This window comes from Lagenorhynchus albirostris, chromosome 3, assembly GCF_949774975.1.
Source record: "Lagenorhynchus albirostris chromosome 3, mLagAlb1.1, whole genome shotgun sequence".
Taxonomy (NCBI): domain Eukaryota; kingdom Metazoa; phylum Chordata; class Mammalia; order Artiodactyla; family Delphinidae; genus Lagenorhynchus; species Lagenorhynchus albirostris.
In genome coordinates this window covers 77,447,810-77,461,458 of record NC_083097.1, presented here as the reverse complement: position 1 = coordinate 77,461,458, position 13,649 = coordinate 77,447,810, and the positions used below count along the sequence as shown (strand labels likewise).

The 13,649-nt window shown below is 37.7% G+C and overlaps 1 long non-coding RNA gene across 1 annotated transcript; it reads left to right on the top strand.

Moving 5' to 3' along the window:
* The first annotated feature begins 2,169 nt into the window (after nt 1–2,169).
* LOC132516958 (uncharacterized) lies at nt 2,170–12,089 on the top strand. Its single transcript, XR_009539541.1, has 4 exons — nt 2,170–2,291; nt 4,558–4,697; nt 9,772–9,938; nt 11,663–12,089. It is a non-coding gene; the product is annotated as an uncharacterized LOC132516958 (long non-coding RNA).
* Nucleotides 12,090–13,649: the final 1,560 nt, after the last annotated feature.

The window sequence follows — 13,649 nt, the reverse complement described above, 5'->3', positions numbered from 1 at the left end:
AAGAAAAGGGGGAGGTAAGGAGACCAAAAGATGCAATATTATAACTTTAATCTATGTTGACACTGAAGAAAATAAAATTAGAAATAATAAGGTTGCAGCACAAAGTGGTATGTACAATCATTTCCAATGCAGTATTTTTATTGGTTCCTACCTTATTACTTTCTCAGCCCTTATTAAACAAAGAAAATATTAACATAGGAAAGAGGAAATAACTTTAATATTCATCAGTGGTGGAAGTTTAAATAAATTACAGTATATCCAAACTGTGGAAAACTATGTAACTATTAACAATGATTAAATAGATTTTAATTTTATATCATTAAAATATTATCTAAAAATTATAGAAATGTAAAATTGCATACAGCATGATGCCATTTTAAAAAATATATGTACAGAGAGAAAAGGAAAGAGAACAATCCAAAAGGATATGCCCCAAAAGGTTAAAATTTGTTAAACTTGGTATTCGGATTATAAACCTTTTTTTTCTTGTTTTTACCTTGCTCAACATCATTTGAGAAAATAACACTGTAGTTAATTTTTTTTAATTATGGGAGATGGTTTAAACTGTTTTTGGTTATACTTATTAATATATAATCTTTCATTATTAAATCAAGAAATAATGAAAATGAAAGAACTAAGCATACAATTTCAATAAATTAGAAGGTAGAGTAAACCTAAAGAACAAAAAGAAGTAATTAAAGGTAAAAATATACTTTAATAAATTAAAAAATGGAAAAAGACAATTAAAAACAAATCCATGAGAAAATCCTTTGGATAAAAATAATCTTTAGGAAAAATTAAGAATGAGCAAGGAGACAAATCAACAGGTATAGAGGAGTTTTTTTCCCATTGCTAAAAATATGTACATACAATTTTATGAAAAGTAAAGTGTGAATAAAAATGATATACTTATAGAAAAAAAAATTCCAACTTCCAAAATTCAATCAAGAAAATATAGACAATCTGAATAGATCAATGATTATGAAAAGAATTTAAAATTTTGTTAAAGATTATCTCCAGAATATGGTTCCAGGCCCCTTTAGTTTTTGTATACAAATTATAGAAAATGTCCAAGGAATTGATGATTTTCAAACTATTTGTGATCGCTTCCACAGGCAAGAAAAGAATATAAAAGTTCTAGACAACATTTTAAGAAACTAATTTATCCCTAATTCCCACATTAGGCAAAATTAGAAAACAGATATACCAAAAAAAAAAAATCTTAAACACACATTTGAAGAAAGATTCATATATGTAAAATTCTAGCAGAGACAAACCAAGGATACCAACCCCACTAAGAAGGTTCTTAGGCGGCCCACCATTCCAGACCCCTCCCCTCAGGGCTGTTCTCTCTCCCTGCAGGACAAGCCTCTTAAGGGCCACCTCAGATGCAGATATATGAACTCCCACTGAGGACAGACCTCAAACAGTTTTAGTTTCTGTTGAATATCAATGAATCCGAATCGATAGAAGGGGAGAGGTCTGTCATCTAACGTCACTCACCAGAAGGGTCTAGGTCTCAGCTTCACTTTGAGAAATGCTTACACAACTATATTTCAAACACACAAATAAAACTAGAGGCAAGCTATAGGATTCAGAGGAAGAAGATATGACTTCTGATTGGAAGGATGGGGAATCAGGAAAGAGGCAGCATTTGAGCTGGTTCTTCAAAGACAGGGTTTGGACATGTTTGCATCATCACATATGGGGAGGAATGTAACACAGTCAGAGAAGAAGAACCCAGGTCCAGTCAGTCACGAGCATAATAAACACAATGTTCATTGGAGATAAAATACAGGCCACCCAATTAAATTTGAATTTCAGGTAAGCAAATAATTTTTAGAATAAATATGTCCAAAACGTGCAATATTTGGTAGAAAGCACCACAGGGCTAGGAATGGAGTATCAGAAAGTTTAGCAGAAATGCCTCTGACACACTTTTTAGACATTCATAGAATGTTTTGTTTTGCCTTTCCTCCATTCCTAATCCCTCAGCTCACTTAACAGTTCAGAGGTATGCACTGGAAGTACTCATCCAAGCACATTTCAGACACAACTAATTCTGGACTGAGAAAGGGGAAGGACTTCCAGAGTCCCTGCGGAAGGCAGTCCTAGAGAAGCAACTGCGTACTGAGCCCGGCTCTGGTCTCCATCAGGACACAGTGTGCACCAAGCTCTCAGAACTGGCAACTGCCCACTGAGCCAGGCTGGCAAGCAAAGAGCCAGGCTCAAGGCAGAGAAGACAGGAGCTTGGCAACAGCAGCCACTTTTCCTGGACATATCACTGAATTGTGAGGTTTTTTTTTTTTTTTTTTTTTTTTTTTTGGTACGCGGGCCTCTCACTGCCGTGGCCTCTCCCGTTGCGGAGCACAGGCTCCGGACGTGCAGGCCCAGCGGCCATGGCTCACAGGCCCAGCCGCTCTGCAGCATGTGGGATCCTCCCGGACCGGGGCACGAACCCGCGTCCCCTGCATCGGCAGGTGGACTCTCAACCACTGAGCCACCAAGGAAGCCCCGAATTGTGAGTTTTAAAAGGGAAATAGAGCTGACCATTATGGTATTTGGGATTTCCACAAAACTGTGTCCAAAGACGGCTGTGATAAATATTTCACAAGAATAGCTAATTCCAAAAACAACCACAGTATAGGGGTGTGAAGTCAGAGTTGGGTGTGAATCCCAACTCCACCCACTGTGAGTCAAGTGACCTTGGACAGAGTGCAAGTCATCTCTGCAGACTCAGTTTCCTTTCTGTAAAATGGGAATAATCACAAGGTTATTAAATGAGATAATACAGAAAAAGTACCTAGCTCATAGTAGTTACTTAGTAAGAGGTAATCATTATAATATTCCAATATGTTTTGGATGTAATCAAAGGCAAAATAAATGACAAGGAGAATTAGCACTGTTGATCTTCCCAGGATTTCCTTAGACCATTGGGAGAAATCAGGAATCACGTGGTCTAGAATCTAAGTCCCATAATCTAGGATCAATTCCAGCATCCCAGGCATCCTAATGTCTCTGGAGTGCTAGGATCATTCTCAGGTTCCTGCTCTTAGAAAAGGAAACCAGAGTTACCCACGGAGCAAGGAGGAGTGGAGAATTATGCTCCAGTCCCTGAGCAACTTCAAAATAGAAGGATTTTCAGAGGCAGGGAATTTCTGAGATTCCAAGAAGATATTTGAGAACTTTCTTCCCCCAGAGGGAAGAAACTAGGTCATGTGCTCTTAACCCAATGAGGTTTAGGGTCACTGTGGAGGGAGAGAGAAGATAGTTGGCCTTAATTAGCTCCAAAAAAAGCCCAGGACTCCTGGGATTAATCCAAAAGCAAGCAGAACTTCTAGTGGAGAGATCCAAGCTCCCAAATGTAAGTACTAGTTTCAGTAGAATGAAACCAAATCTAGGACAGCTTCTGAACAATTACAATTTAACTAGCATTTACATGCTATAAGAACTAAATTTATCCCTACCACAACTCCTGTTTATAGAAAAGGCTCAGTCACCACCAGAAAGTATGCTCTGTGAAGGGATGGACAGTGTCTGCCCTTTTTACTGCCATATGCCCAAGGAATGGCAGAGTGCCTGGCACATAGCTGGTATTTAATAAATATTCATTGGACTAAATCGTTCAAAGCCACGCAATGTGTTAGTGGAAGGAGCTGGGATTTGAACCCTAGTCTGACTCTCAAAACCACACTCGCCTCTGTGTCATACTGCCAGCCAAAGCAGACAGGCCAGAAGCTATCCCAAAGCAAGCTTTTGCCCTGGCTCTCTCCCTCCAAGCTCTCCTGGGGTCCACCAAGTTGAACTGGGAAAACCACTTGGAAGGGCACCCTGAGGAGAGTTTAGGAATCAAGAAATTGTGGCAGATGCTGCTAGTTGCCTCTTGAGTAGCTAGTTTTCCCTTGCTAAATGAACTTTAATTTATTCAGGTGACAAAGTCCTCATTCACCCACTAGAAATATCTGGTACCTTAATTATCATAAAGAGTTCATAAGTGTACACAGAAGTCTACTAGATGGCACCTCCATCAAAGCTATTGTGCTACTGTTTAGTTGGAATGAACTTTTGCCTTTCGAGTTTCCCTTTTCTTCCTGCCTAGAGGTGAAACAGCTATCCTGAAAGAATAAGGACAAAAGCCTCAAGGTAAGGCTGGTGAAACAGGAAGCTACAAGGAACCCAAGTCCTTGATAACTATATGGAGAGGTTGCACCTGCTTTGGCCTGTCCACCTCCTGATTCCTTGCTTTGTGAGCAAAATAAATCTCTATTTGGTTGACTTGATATTGCATGGTTTCTTCATATACTGCTTGCAATTACTGAATGACAATATTCCCAAGCAAAGCATAATGAAGAGAATACTGCACCATTCCTCAAAAAATCTACAGCTGCTGCATAGTAAGACCCAAAGCTTCCCCGGTCTCATCTCCTACTATGGCCTTCCATAAACACATCTTTCCAGCCCCAGCAATCTCTTTATCATATTCCAAACAAGCAACGTATTTTAAAATTAATGCTGTTCTCTTAACCTGATATATCTTTCTCGCATAATCTTTTACAGACCCTGGAAGGTTCAAAGAATTGATGTCGACCACAGTGGCCAGTGGAAGACTTGAGAAGAAAATTTATGTCTTCTGAATATAAGCCAGATGCTCTTTGCCCTGAATACCCATTTTTGGAGTAGGAAAATCAAATGCTCTGGTAAGAGACCTGATTTACTCTTGGCTTTTTTTGTTAATGTGAAAAGCCATTTAAAAAATGATTAATAAGTTATCATGTATTTGGAATATGTCAGAATGGAAAAGCTCATTTACAGCAGCGGTCATAAGAAAACCCAAAATTTTAAGAATATTTTCCTGTTCTATAGTGTCTGATTATACATGAAGATATAGATTTTCTGTTTTATATATGTAACAGAACATATATGTGAATATGTTATGTTGTCTCATAGTAGAAACTATAAAGGTTTAGCATTGTGTTCTGACATCCTATGTGGTGGCCAAACCCCCAAGTTATTGACCAAAATATTTTATTTCCAGAGCTACTTACTATGTAACTAGGAGAAAGTAATTAAACCTTCCAGTTCACCCATCTGTTAAGGAGAAATTATATTTACCATCTGTCCAGCTTTCAGGTATGGCAAATATTGATGGGAGGATTTAAACTAAGTATAGGGCTTTGTGTCAGCTCATTTAAAAGAGCTGATCAGTATTGAAAATTCCACAAATTAATTTTTGTTTATTGATTTTGGTTTTTGAATTTCAAATATAACAGAAGTTAATTATTTGCTACCCAGGCCTAACAGATGTTAACATTAGTTTGTCTTGGCTTCACGTTTATTTACTCTTTTAATAAAGTATTCCAGATACAGCTAAAGCACTAATCCCACCCCAAGCCTTCTCTCTCTTCTTTCTCCAGAGCTGTCCTGAAGTTCGGGGGAATCAATTCCAATGCAAGACCGCATAATTTTACCACATGTGTATGCCGGAATTAATGTATAGTATTATTTGGTTTTTAAGTTTCATTTAATCTATATCGTATGCACATATCTTTTAGTAATTTACTTTTTACATAGAATATTTTGTTTTACAAGTCTATTCATATTGATATATGCATACTGATACAAGTATTCATTTTAACTGTCAAATAGCAATAATCTACAGTTAACTTATCCGTTCCCTGACTAGTGGACAGTTCAGTTGTTTCTCAATTTTTACTACACCCAGCAATGCTGTAAAGAATACCTGTGTACACATATGCAAGTGTTTCACTAAAATATATGACTGTACTTTAAAGTAGAATTGCTGTGCTCTTTTGTGCATTTTTAGAAAAAGCCCTGTAGGAATTTCTATTGGAATGGCATTAAATTTTTAAATAAATTTGGCCTTTCTGCTTTGTATCAGTGTTCTCAAACTTAGTTGCATAAGAATTACCTAGTTAGGGACTTCCCTGGTGGTCCAGTGGCTAAGACTCCTCGCTCCCAATAGAGCAGGCCCAGGTTCAATCCCTAGTCAGGAAACTAGATCCCACTTGCTGCAACTAAGAGTTCACATGCCACAGCTGAAGATCCTGCATGCCGCAACAAAGATCACATGTGCGGCAACCAAGACCCGGCTCAGCCAAATAAATAAATAATTTTTTTTTTTAAAGAATTACCTGGTTAACTATGTGAGGTGATGGATATGTTAATTAGCTTGTTGAGGCAACTATTTCACAATGTAGATGTATATCAAAATGTCAAGTCCAGGTCGTGCTCTTTAAATATATACAATTTTTATTTGTCCATTGTAACTCAATAAAGATGGAGAGAAAAAAAGAATCACCTAGCAACATTATTAAAATTCCTTCAATCTTTTATCACCCTACCCTGCAAAGATATTCATTGGTCTAGGGTGGGATTGATAAAATTTCATTTTTTAATAAGTACTCTCTCCTCAAAATACTGATGAGAATTGACCCTGGTTTACAGAGAAACACTTCTCTAGATAAAGTATGCACCCATGGTTGTGGTCTATACCAAATCTATGATTTTTTAATCCCTTTACCACCAACACATACCATAATTTTTTTAAAGCACAATGGCCCTATTGGCATCTCACCTCTACCCCATCCAATCCTGATTAGTAAAAATAGGTTAAGTACCCACCTGTAACTGAGATTGGCACACTGCACCAGATCCTTTTAAATAACCTTCTGGTAATCTCCTCTGTTCTGACATGCAGTGCTCTACTGAATAGCATCTAAACACCTAGGCACTGCCAAAATTCAATATGCGTGTTTTTGCCTTTATTTTTTTTCAATGTTGTTATTTATAACCTAATAATTTTGTTCCACAAGGAAAATAATAAATCATAAAGTATTACTTAATGTCATTGTTTCATGTTATTATACCATAACTATTTTTAACAGCTTTATTGGGATATAATTTATACCATAAAATTCACCTGCTTAAATGTGTTTAAGTATACAATTCAATGGTATTTAGCATATTTACAGAATTGTGAAACCATTACTATAATTTTAAAACATTTTCATTGTTCCAGAAAGAAACCACATACCCATTTAGCAGTCACTTCTCATCCTTTTCCCTCCCTTTCCCACAAACCCTGGTCAACCATTAATCTACTTTCTGTCACTATAGATTTGCTTATTCTGTGTTCTTCATATAAATGGTATCATACAATATGTAGTCTCTTGTGACTGGCTTCTTTCACTTGGAATGTTTTTGAGGTTCACCCATGTTGTAGCATATATCAGTACTTCATTCCTTTTTATGGCCAAATAATATTCCATTGTATGGATACACATTATTTTGTCTGTCTATTCATCTGTTGATGGACATTTAGAATGTTTTCACCTTCTGGCTATTATGAATAATACCGTTATGAGCATTCATGTACAAGTTATTGTTTAGACTTCTTTTCAATTCTCGTAGGTATATACCTAGTAGTAGAATTTCTGCGTCATACAGTAACTCTGTGTTTTAACATTTTGAGGAGCTGCCAAACTGTCTTCCAGAGTGGCTGTACCATTTTACATTCCCACCAGCAATGTATGAGGGTTCCAATTTCTCCACAACCTTGACAGCACTTTCTATTGTCTGTCTTTTTTATTAGAGCTATGCTAGTGAATGTGAGGTAATATTTCATTGTGGTTGTGATTTGCATTTCCCTAATGGCTAATGATGTTGAGCATCTTCATATGCTTGTTGGTATATTCTTATACTTTTCCCATTTAAAAATTGTACTGTCGGGCTTCCCTGATGGCGCAGTGGTTGAGAGTCCGCCTGCCGATGCAGGGGACACGGGTTCGTGCCCCGGTCCAGAAAGACCTCACATGCCACGGAGCGGCTAGGCCCGTGAGCCATGGCCGCTGAGACTGCGCATCTGGAGCCTGTGCTCCGCAATGGGAGAGGTCACAGCACTGAGAGGCCCGCGTACTGCAAAAAATAAATAAATAAAAATTGTATTGTCATTTTATTATGGAGTTGTGAGAGTCTGGATATATGTTCAAATATGTGATTTGCAAATATTTTCTCCCAGTCCATAGGCTGTCTTTTCATCTTCCTGATGGTGTCCCTTAAAGTAAAACAGGTTTTAATTTTGATGAAATCCAAGTTAACAACCTTCTCTTTTAGTGCTTGTGTTTTTGCTGTTGTATTTAAGAAATCGTTGCCTAGCCCAAGATTATGAAGATTTACTTCTGTGTTTTCTTCCACCATTTTTATTACCATGATGATTTTTATAGATATGAATGAATTGGAAGTGAAATTTAAAGAGGTATAATCAGAGAGCTATCAAGGGAAAATATTTCAATTACTTAATTTTACATATATTAATTATTAGGATTATGGGAGAGTGCCTGGGCATTAACTCCAACTACAGATAAACTGAAAGAGAAAAAATACCAGTAAAGAGAGAACGGCAGGGCTTCCCTGGTGGTGCAGTGGTTGAGAGTCCGCCTGCCAATGGAGGGGACACGGGTTCGTGCCCCGGTCCGGGAAGATCCCACATGCTGCGGAGCAGCTGGGCCCGTGAGCCATGGCCGCTGAGCCTGCGCGTCCGGAGCCTGTGCTCCGCAACGGGTGAGGCCACAATAGTGAGAGGCCCCCGTACCACAAAAAAAAAAAAAAAAAGAGAGAGAACTGCAGAGTCATGGTGGACCTAAAAGGACTTAAGGAGTAGGTAGGGAACCTGGATTGGTGAGAAGTCAGAGGACAAATCTGTCCCTCTGGCCAGGGCAACTCTGGGGGACATTCCAAAGGCAGCTCTGACAGCTGCCAATCATAAGGGAGAAGTCAGGAACCCTAACTCCTGCCCTCATACTGCAGGACATCAGCTAGAGGGAATGGAGTCATTTCCGGGCTATACAACGAAGTTCAGACTTGGTACCATACAGGCTTGATCATTCATTTGTCACTGTGAGAATGGGAGGTTTATCTTTCTCTAGCTGGTTAAGAGCTATATCTAAACATAAGAAAGTATTTGCTTTGTCACCATCCCTGGCACTCCATAGATGCTACCTCTTAGGTCCAACAGCCAAATACCAAGAGTCATTGATCAACTGTTTTCCATGTCCGGATGGGAAGAAGGACCAGAAAGACACTATTACTTTATAAGAGAAGGAACATAGGTGAGGGTAAAAGAATTTACTGATGGCCCATCAGAATAACTTCATCAAAGAAATGAATATCATGGGCATTTTAAATCTAGATTCCCCTTCACATTCCTACATTATGTGAAGAAATGTCTCTTAATTCAATGAATGGATCATATGAGTGAAAAACAGGGCACACTGTGTTGAAACGTTATTCCTTCCCTTTAAAACAGAATACAAAGCAAATAATGTTTACTGTGAACTATTTGATATATTTTACTATACATTCAAGAGATTTAGGAACCTCTAATTAAAAAAAAATGTGTTCTTTAAAGCAACTATAGTACTGCTTCCTCAAGCTTCATTATCTTTATGCTACTGCTACTGCTATGGAAATCATGTCTCTTTTTCCAATGGACACTTTCTGAGCTAAGTCACTATGCCATGAAGGCATTTTAGAAGGCATCATTCATGGAAAACAAACTCAATCTCAACACAATGGTAACATGTGAAAGGTCATTCGCCAGCCTGGTGGAAAACAAAATGTTTTCTAAGGACCTGACAGAGAAAAGAGCAAAGCATCCTTTGTATTTGGCATCCTTCATGTAATAATCTAGAAGTACTCAACACATGATTTGATATATAATCATAACACAGGATCATTCTCTCCTCTGTACAGAAACAGAGAACATTTGGAAGAGAATCCATTCTCACCTGAGTGGAATGTTTTGATGGGTCCTCTCTTAAAGCTGGGTAATGGATAACCTGAATTTCTTTAGTCGCTTCAACCCTAGAATTCTGTGGTGCCACAAAATTGTTGTTTTAAAGAGACAGTAAACCAATCAGGTAAGTTTTTTTTATTACACAAAAAGAATAGATCCAGGAACAAAGCTCAATTTTCAGATAATTTCTAATAAAATTCCCTGTATTTTGAGATACTGTTACCTACATATTTTATTCTTACTTTTAAATTTTTCATAAAACATTTGCTCATATTTTTCCATTTTGATATAATGTTATCTACTTGCTCCTTAAAATACTCTCCAGGATAGAAATTTGAGGTTCTGAAATACAATCAACTTTGTAAGCATGTTGACACATTAAATTCTCTGAGTATTACTGTGACTCAGAATAGTTACATCTTCTCAAATCAAGGCTTTCAATATGTAAATGAATTATCCAATAATCTGGAACTTACTTTGTCAAGCCTTTCTATGCAGAGATGGATTATAAACTTTATGGGAGTTGCTTTGGCTAAATGGATTGCACATGCAGACACTAATCTACAGGACAAATAAAAATTACTGGAGAACCACACTTAAAAACAGGTTTAATCAAGACAATAAGATATTTATTCATGCAGAGAATAATCTGGTAATGGAACAGGGTAGAAGTGAGGAAAAACTATGAAACAAGAAATTAGAAGGCCTGAATTCCAATCAAGACTATGCTACTATGTTCTCTTATGAACTTGAGCAGATTAATTTCTCAGGGTGTATTAAGTAGAATGTGCAGAGATATGAGTAACAGAAAAACTGACTAAAAGTGGCTTAAGAAATAAAGACATTTAATTGTCTCACACAGGAGAAAATCCAGAGATAAGATGTTCCAGATTTGGTGCAGTAGCTGGCTACAGTCATCAAAGATCCAAGCTCTTTCCATCCTCCTGCTCTATTGTCTCTCCATCCCTAGTCCTGCCATCTCATAGTCCCAAGATGGCTGCCAAGCTCCAAGTATCACACTCTCATTCAAAAACATGAATTTAGGGAGGTTGAAAAAGATTTTTATCTTTTATCTAGCTACTTTCTCTTTTTAACAATGAAAAGTTTTTTTCCCTGAAGTAATCCAGCAGGATTATCCCTTTGATATTGTTGGCCAAAGCTTGGTCACATGGCCACCCCTATATACAAGAGAGTCTGGGAAAGTCTGTATCTGGCTTATCCAGCCTCTATAGAAGGTGACAGACAAGGTGGAAGGGAGCCTCATGGCTCTGTCTAAAAAATGTGGGAGTTGGGTAAACTGATCTCTCAGGCATAGTTCTAGACTAATGAATGAAAAAAAAGTGATCTGACTTTATATATTTTTAAGAGGCTTCGGTTTTTATACAAATTTCCTGTGATGGCACTTTTCCCCCATCTAAAAAGAAAACAAAACAAACTTCTGCCATCCATGATTCTGAAGTTCTAAAGTGAACAGTTTCTCCCCTCTCCTAAATAGAAAAAACCCTTCTGAGTGGTCCAGACACTGAGTCATTCAATTTAACTTTGATGGGGCTGCATCTATTTTTGAGGTCTTGCCATCGTGGTTTAAGAACACTGACTGTCTGCAGATACTTTAGATATTTTTCCCAGCACCTCTCTGAGTTTACGCTGAACTAAATTTAAAATGGAAAATTGATGATGTAAAAGGTTGAGTAAATAATTCCATTGGAAAAAAACACGAGTAATCTTTGTCTTTAAAAAAAATCCAAAGAATTCAAAACGTATTGAATTTGTCCAACTGAAATTCCATTTATGGTATCTCATATGCCCATGAAATATTACAATGTACCTCTGCTTCATTCTTTACAGAAAATTACACAGCTGCCCCTTATTATTAAAAGCACCCCAACACTGAATAAATGTTCGTGCTGAAATTAAAACAAGGCGCTACATGAGAAAAGCTTGGAAGCTAGAATATCGCCAGTTGTGTACGCCAGGTATGATTCTAAAGTGACGGCAAACAATGCTGCAACCAGCCTATTGGTTAGCTAGAAACTGTGGACACCCAGATGAGGTTCCGTCTGAATACATACCCAATGGTGTGCTCAAAACTACCGTGTAAAATGCTTGTTTTACCCAGATACCCTATAGGAATATTTAGCTGTTACATTGTAAATGCTGTTATTTTGGTTTCTAAAAATGTCATGACAGGAAATGATTCCACGGAATAGTTGCCAAGATGGCTGTTGGGCAGAATCGAGAGGGGAGAAAATAGAATTAAATCTAGACAACAAGAAGCTGGAAAAGTTGAAAATACTACTTACTTTCTGCAATAAAACAGATTCTTATACTCTAAAATAAATTTGATTTTTTTCCCCTCCAATCGTCATTACCCAGAAGCCTGGCTATGTTTAAAGAGTCCCTGTTGCTCTTGTCCCAGAGGTTATAACGTCATACTCTTCACCTTTGGATCACTCGCCAGGTTGATAAAGGGACACTAAAGAAAGATTTCCAGTTTGCATAAAGGCAAGAGATGACTCCTACTCATCCTTACTTCCCAGTTGCTACAGCCAATGGGCAGTCAAGGCCTTTTGGTAAGCATTTCTGTAGGTTCAGAAATGCCCATGCTCATGCTATTTTTTTATTTTCTCCCTGTCTGAGAAGTGCAAGGTGAGGACAGGTAAAAATAGAGGTTGGTCAGGAAATAACTATAGTTAATGCCACATTAGGCCACATTTATCTTCCGCAGAGGGATGCTAAGGTAAGTAGTTTAGAAACTGAAGAGCTGTAGACATTCAAAAACATAGAGAGGGGAAGAGGAGAGGGGAGGATGAGGGAGAGTAAACTAAATTGTTTTTTTTCCCTGAATAGGTTCATGTTATAGAACAGCTCTGTCCAAGTATAATGTTCCTGATTTAGCCAACTTACTTCCCATCAGTAATATTTATCTATCATGTACCTATCTTTAAGTAATAATTTGTCTTACTTTATTACTCTTTCTGTTAGATCTACAAATATTTAAAAATTACAACAGGCCTCTAAAACATCAGCTGAGAGAGAAAAAAAGGGATCTACATATACATTGTAAGGAGGTAGCCATAACTCATAAGTAAAATCTTTTCAGAAAATTTCCAACATATCTATAGATTTACTTTCACTGCTTTCCAAGTAAACTCAGTATTCTCCCCTCTTCTACAGAAGAATGAATGAGCTTCCTCCACCCTTTATTTTTGGACTCCCACTTAATCCTTTACTATCTAGTATGCTCCTTATGTGTTTTAAAGTGTAAGTTGCTCAATTTGTTACATCCCTATATCCTCCCATATTATATACTGCCTTACATGTAATAAGTGCTAGTGTATAGATATTATTGTAAACTTCCATAAATCTATTTTTTAACCAAACAAGGCAGAGAGAAAGTGAGTAAGGGAGGAAAGAAGGAAAGGAGAAAGGAAGAAAAAAGAAGAGAAGCTAAGTCAATGAATTTGTTAAACACCATTGTTGGCAAATGACAGAGAGGTGGTACAATTGCCTCCACATTCATGTTCATAAGTGGAGTAATTTTATTTTCATCCCTTGTATATGATATGATTTTAAGTTTAGAGCCTGATGTAATATCAAAGCTGGAAGAGTTGGCTCCATGCCTTCAACATGTAAGGTAAGCAGCTGTGCTGCATTCTCCTTCCCCTCCCCCTCCCCCAGACTCCTGCAGTACTAGGGTAGTTAGAGCAGAGCCCTCTTTAAGGAGAGCATTTTCTCCCTTATTTATGCCTGCTCCTCAAGCGATATGAATACACAAGCTTATAGGAAATCTGACTCTAGTTCAGTTAGGAAAAACTAAAGCTCACATGGTTAC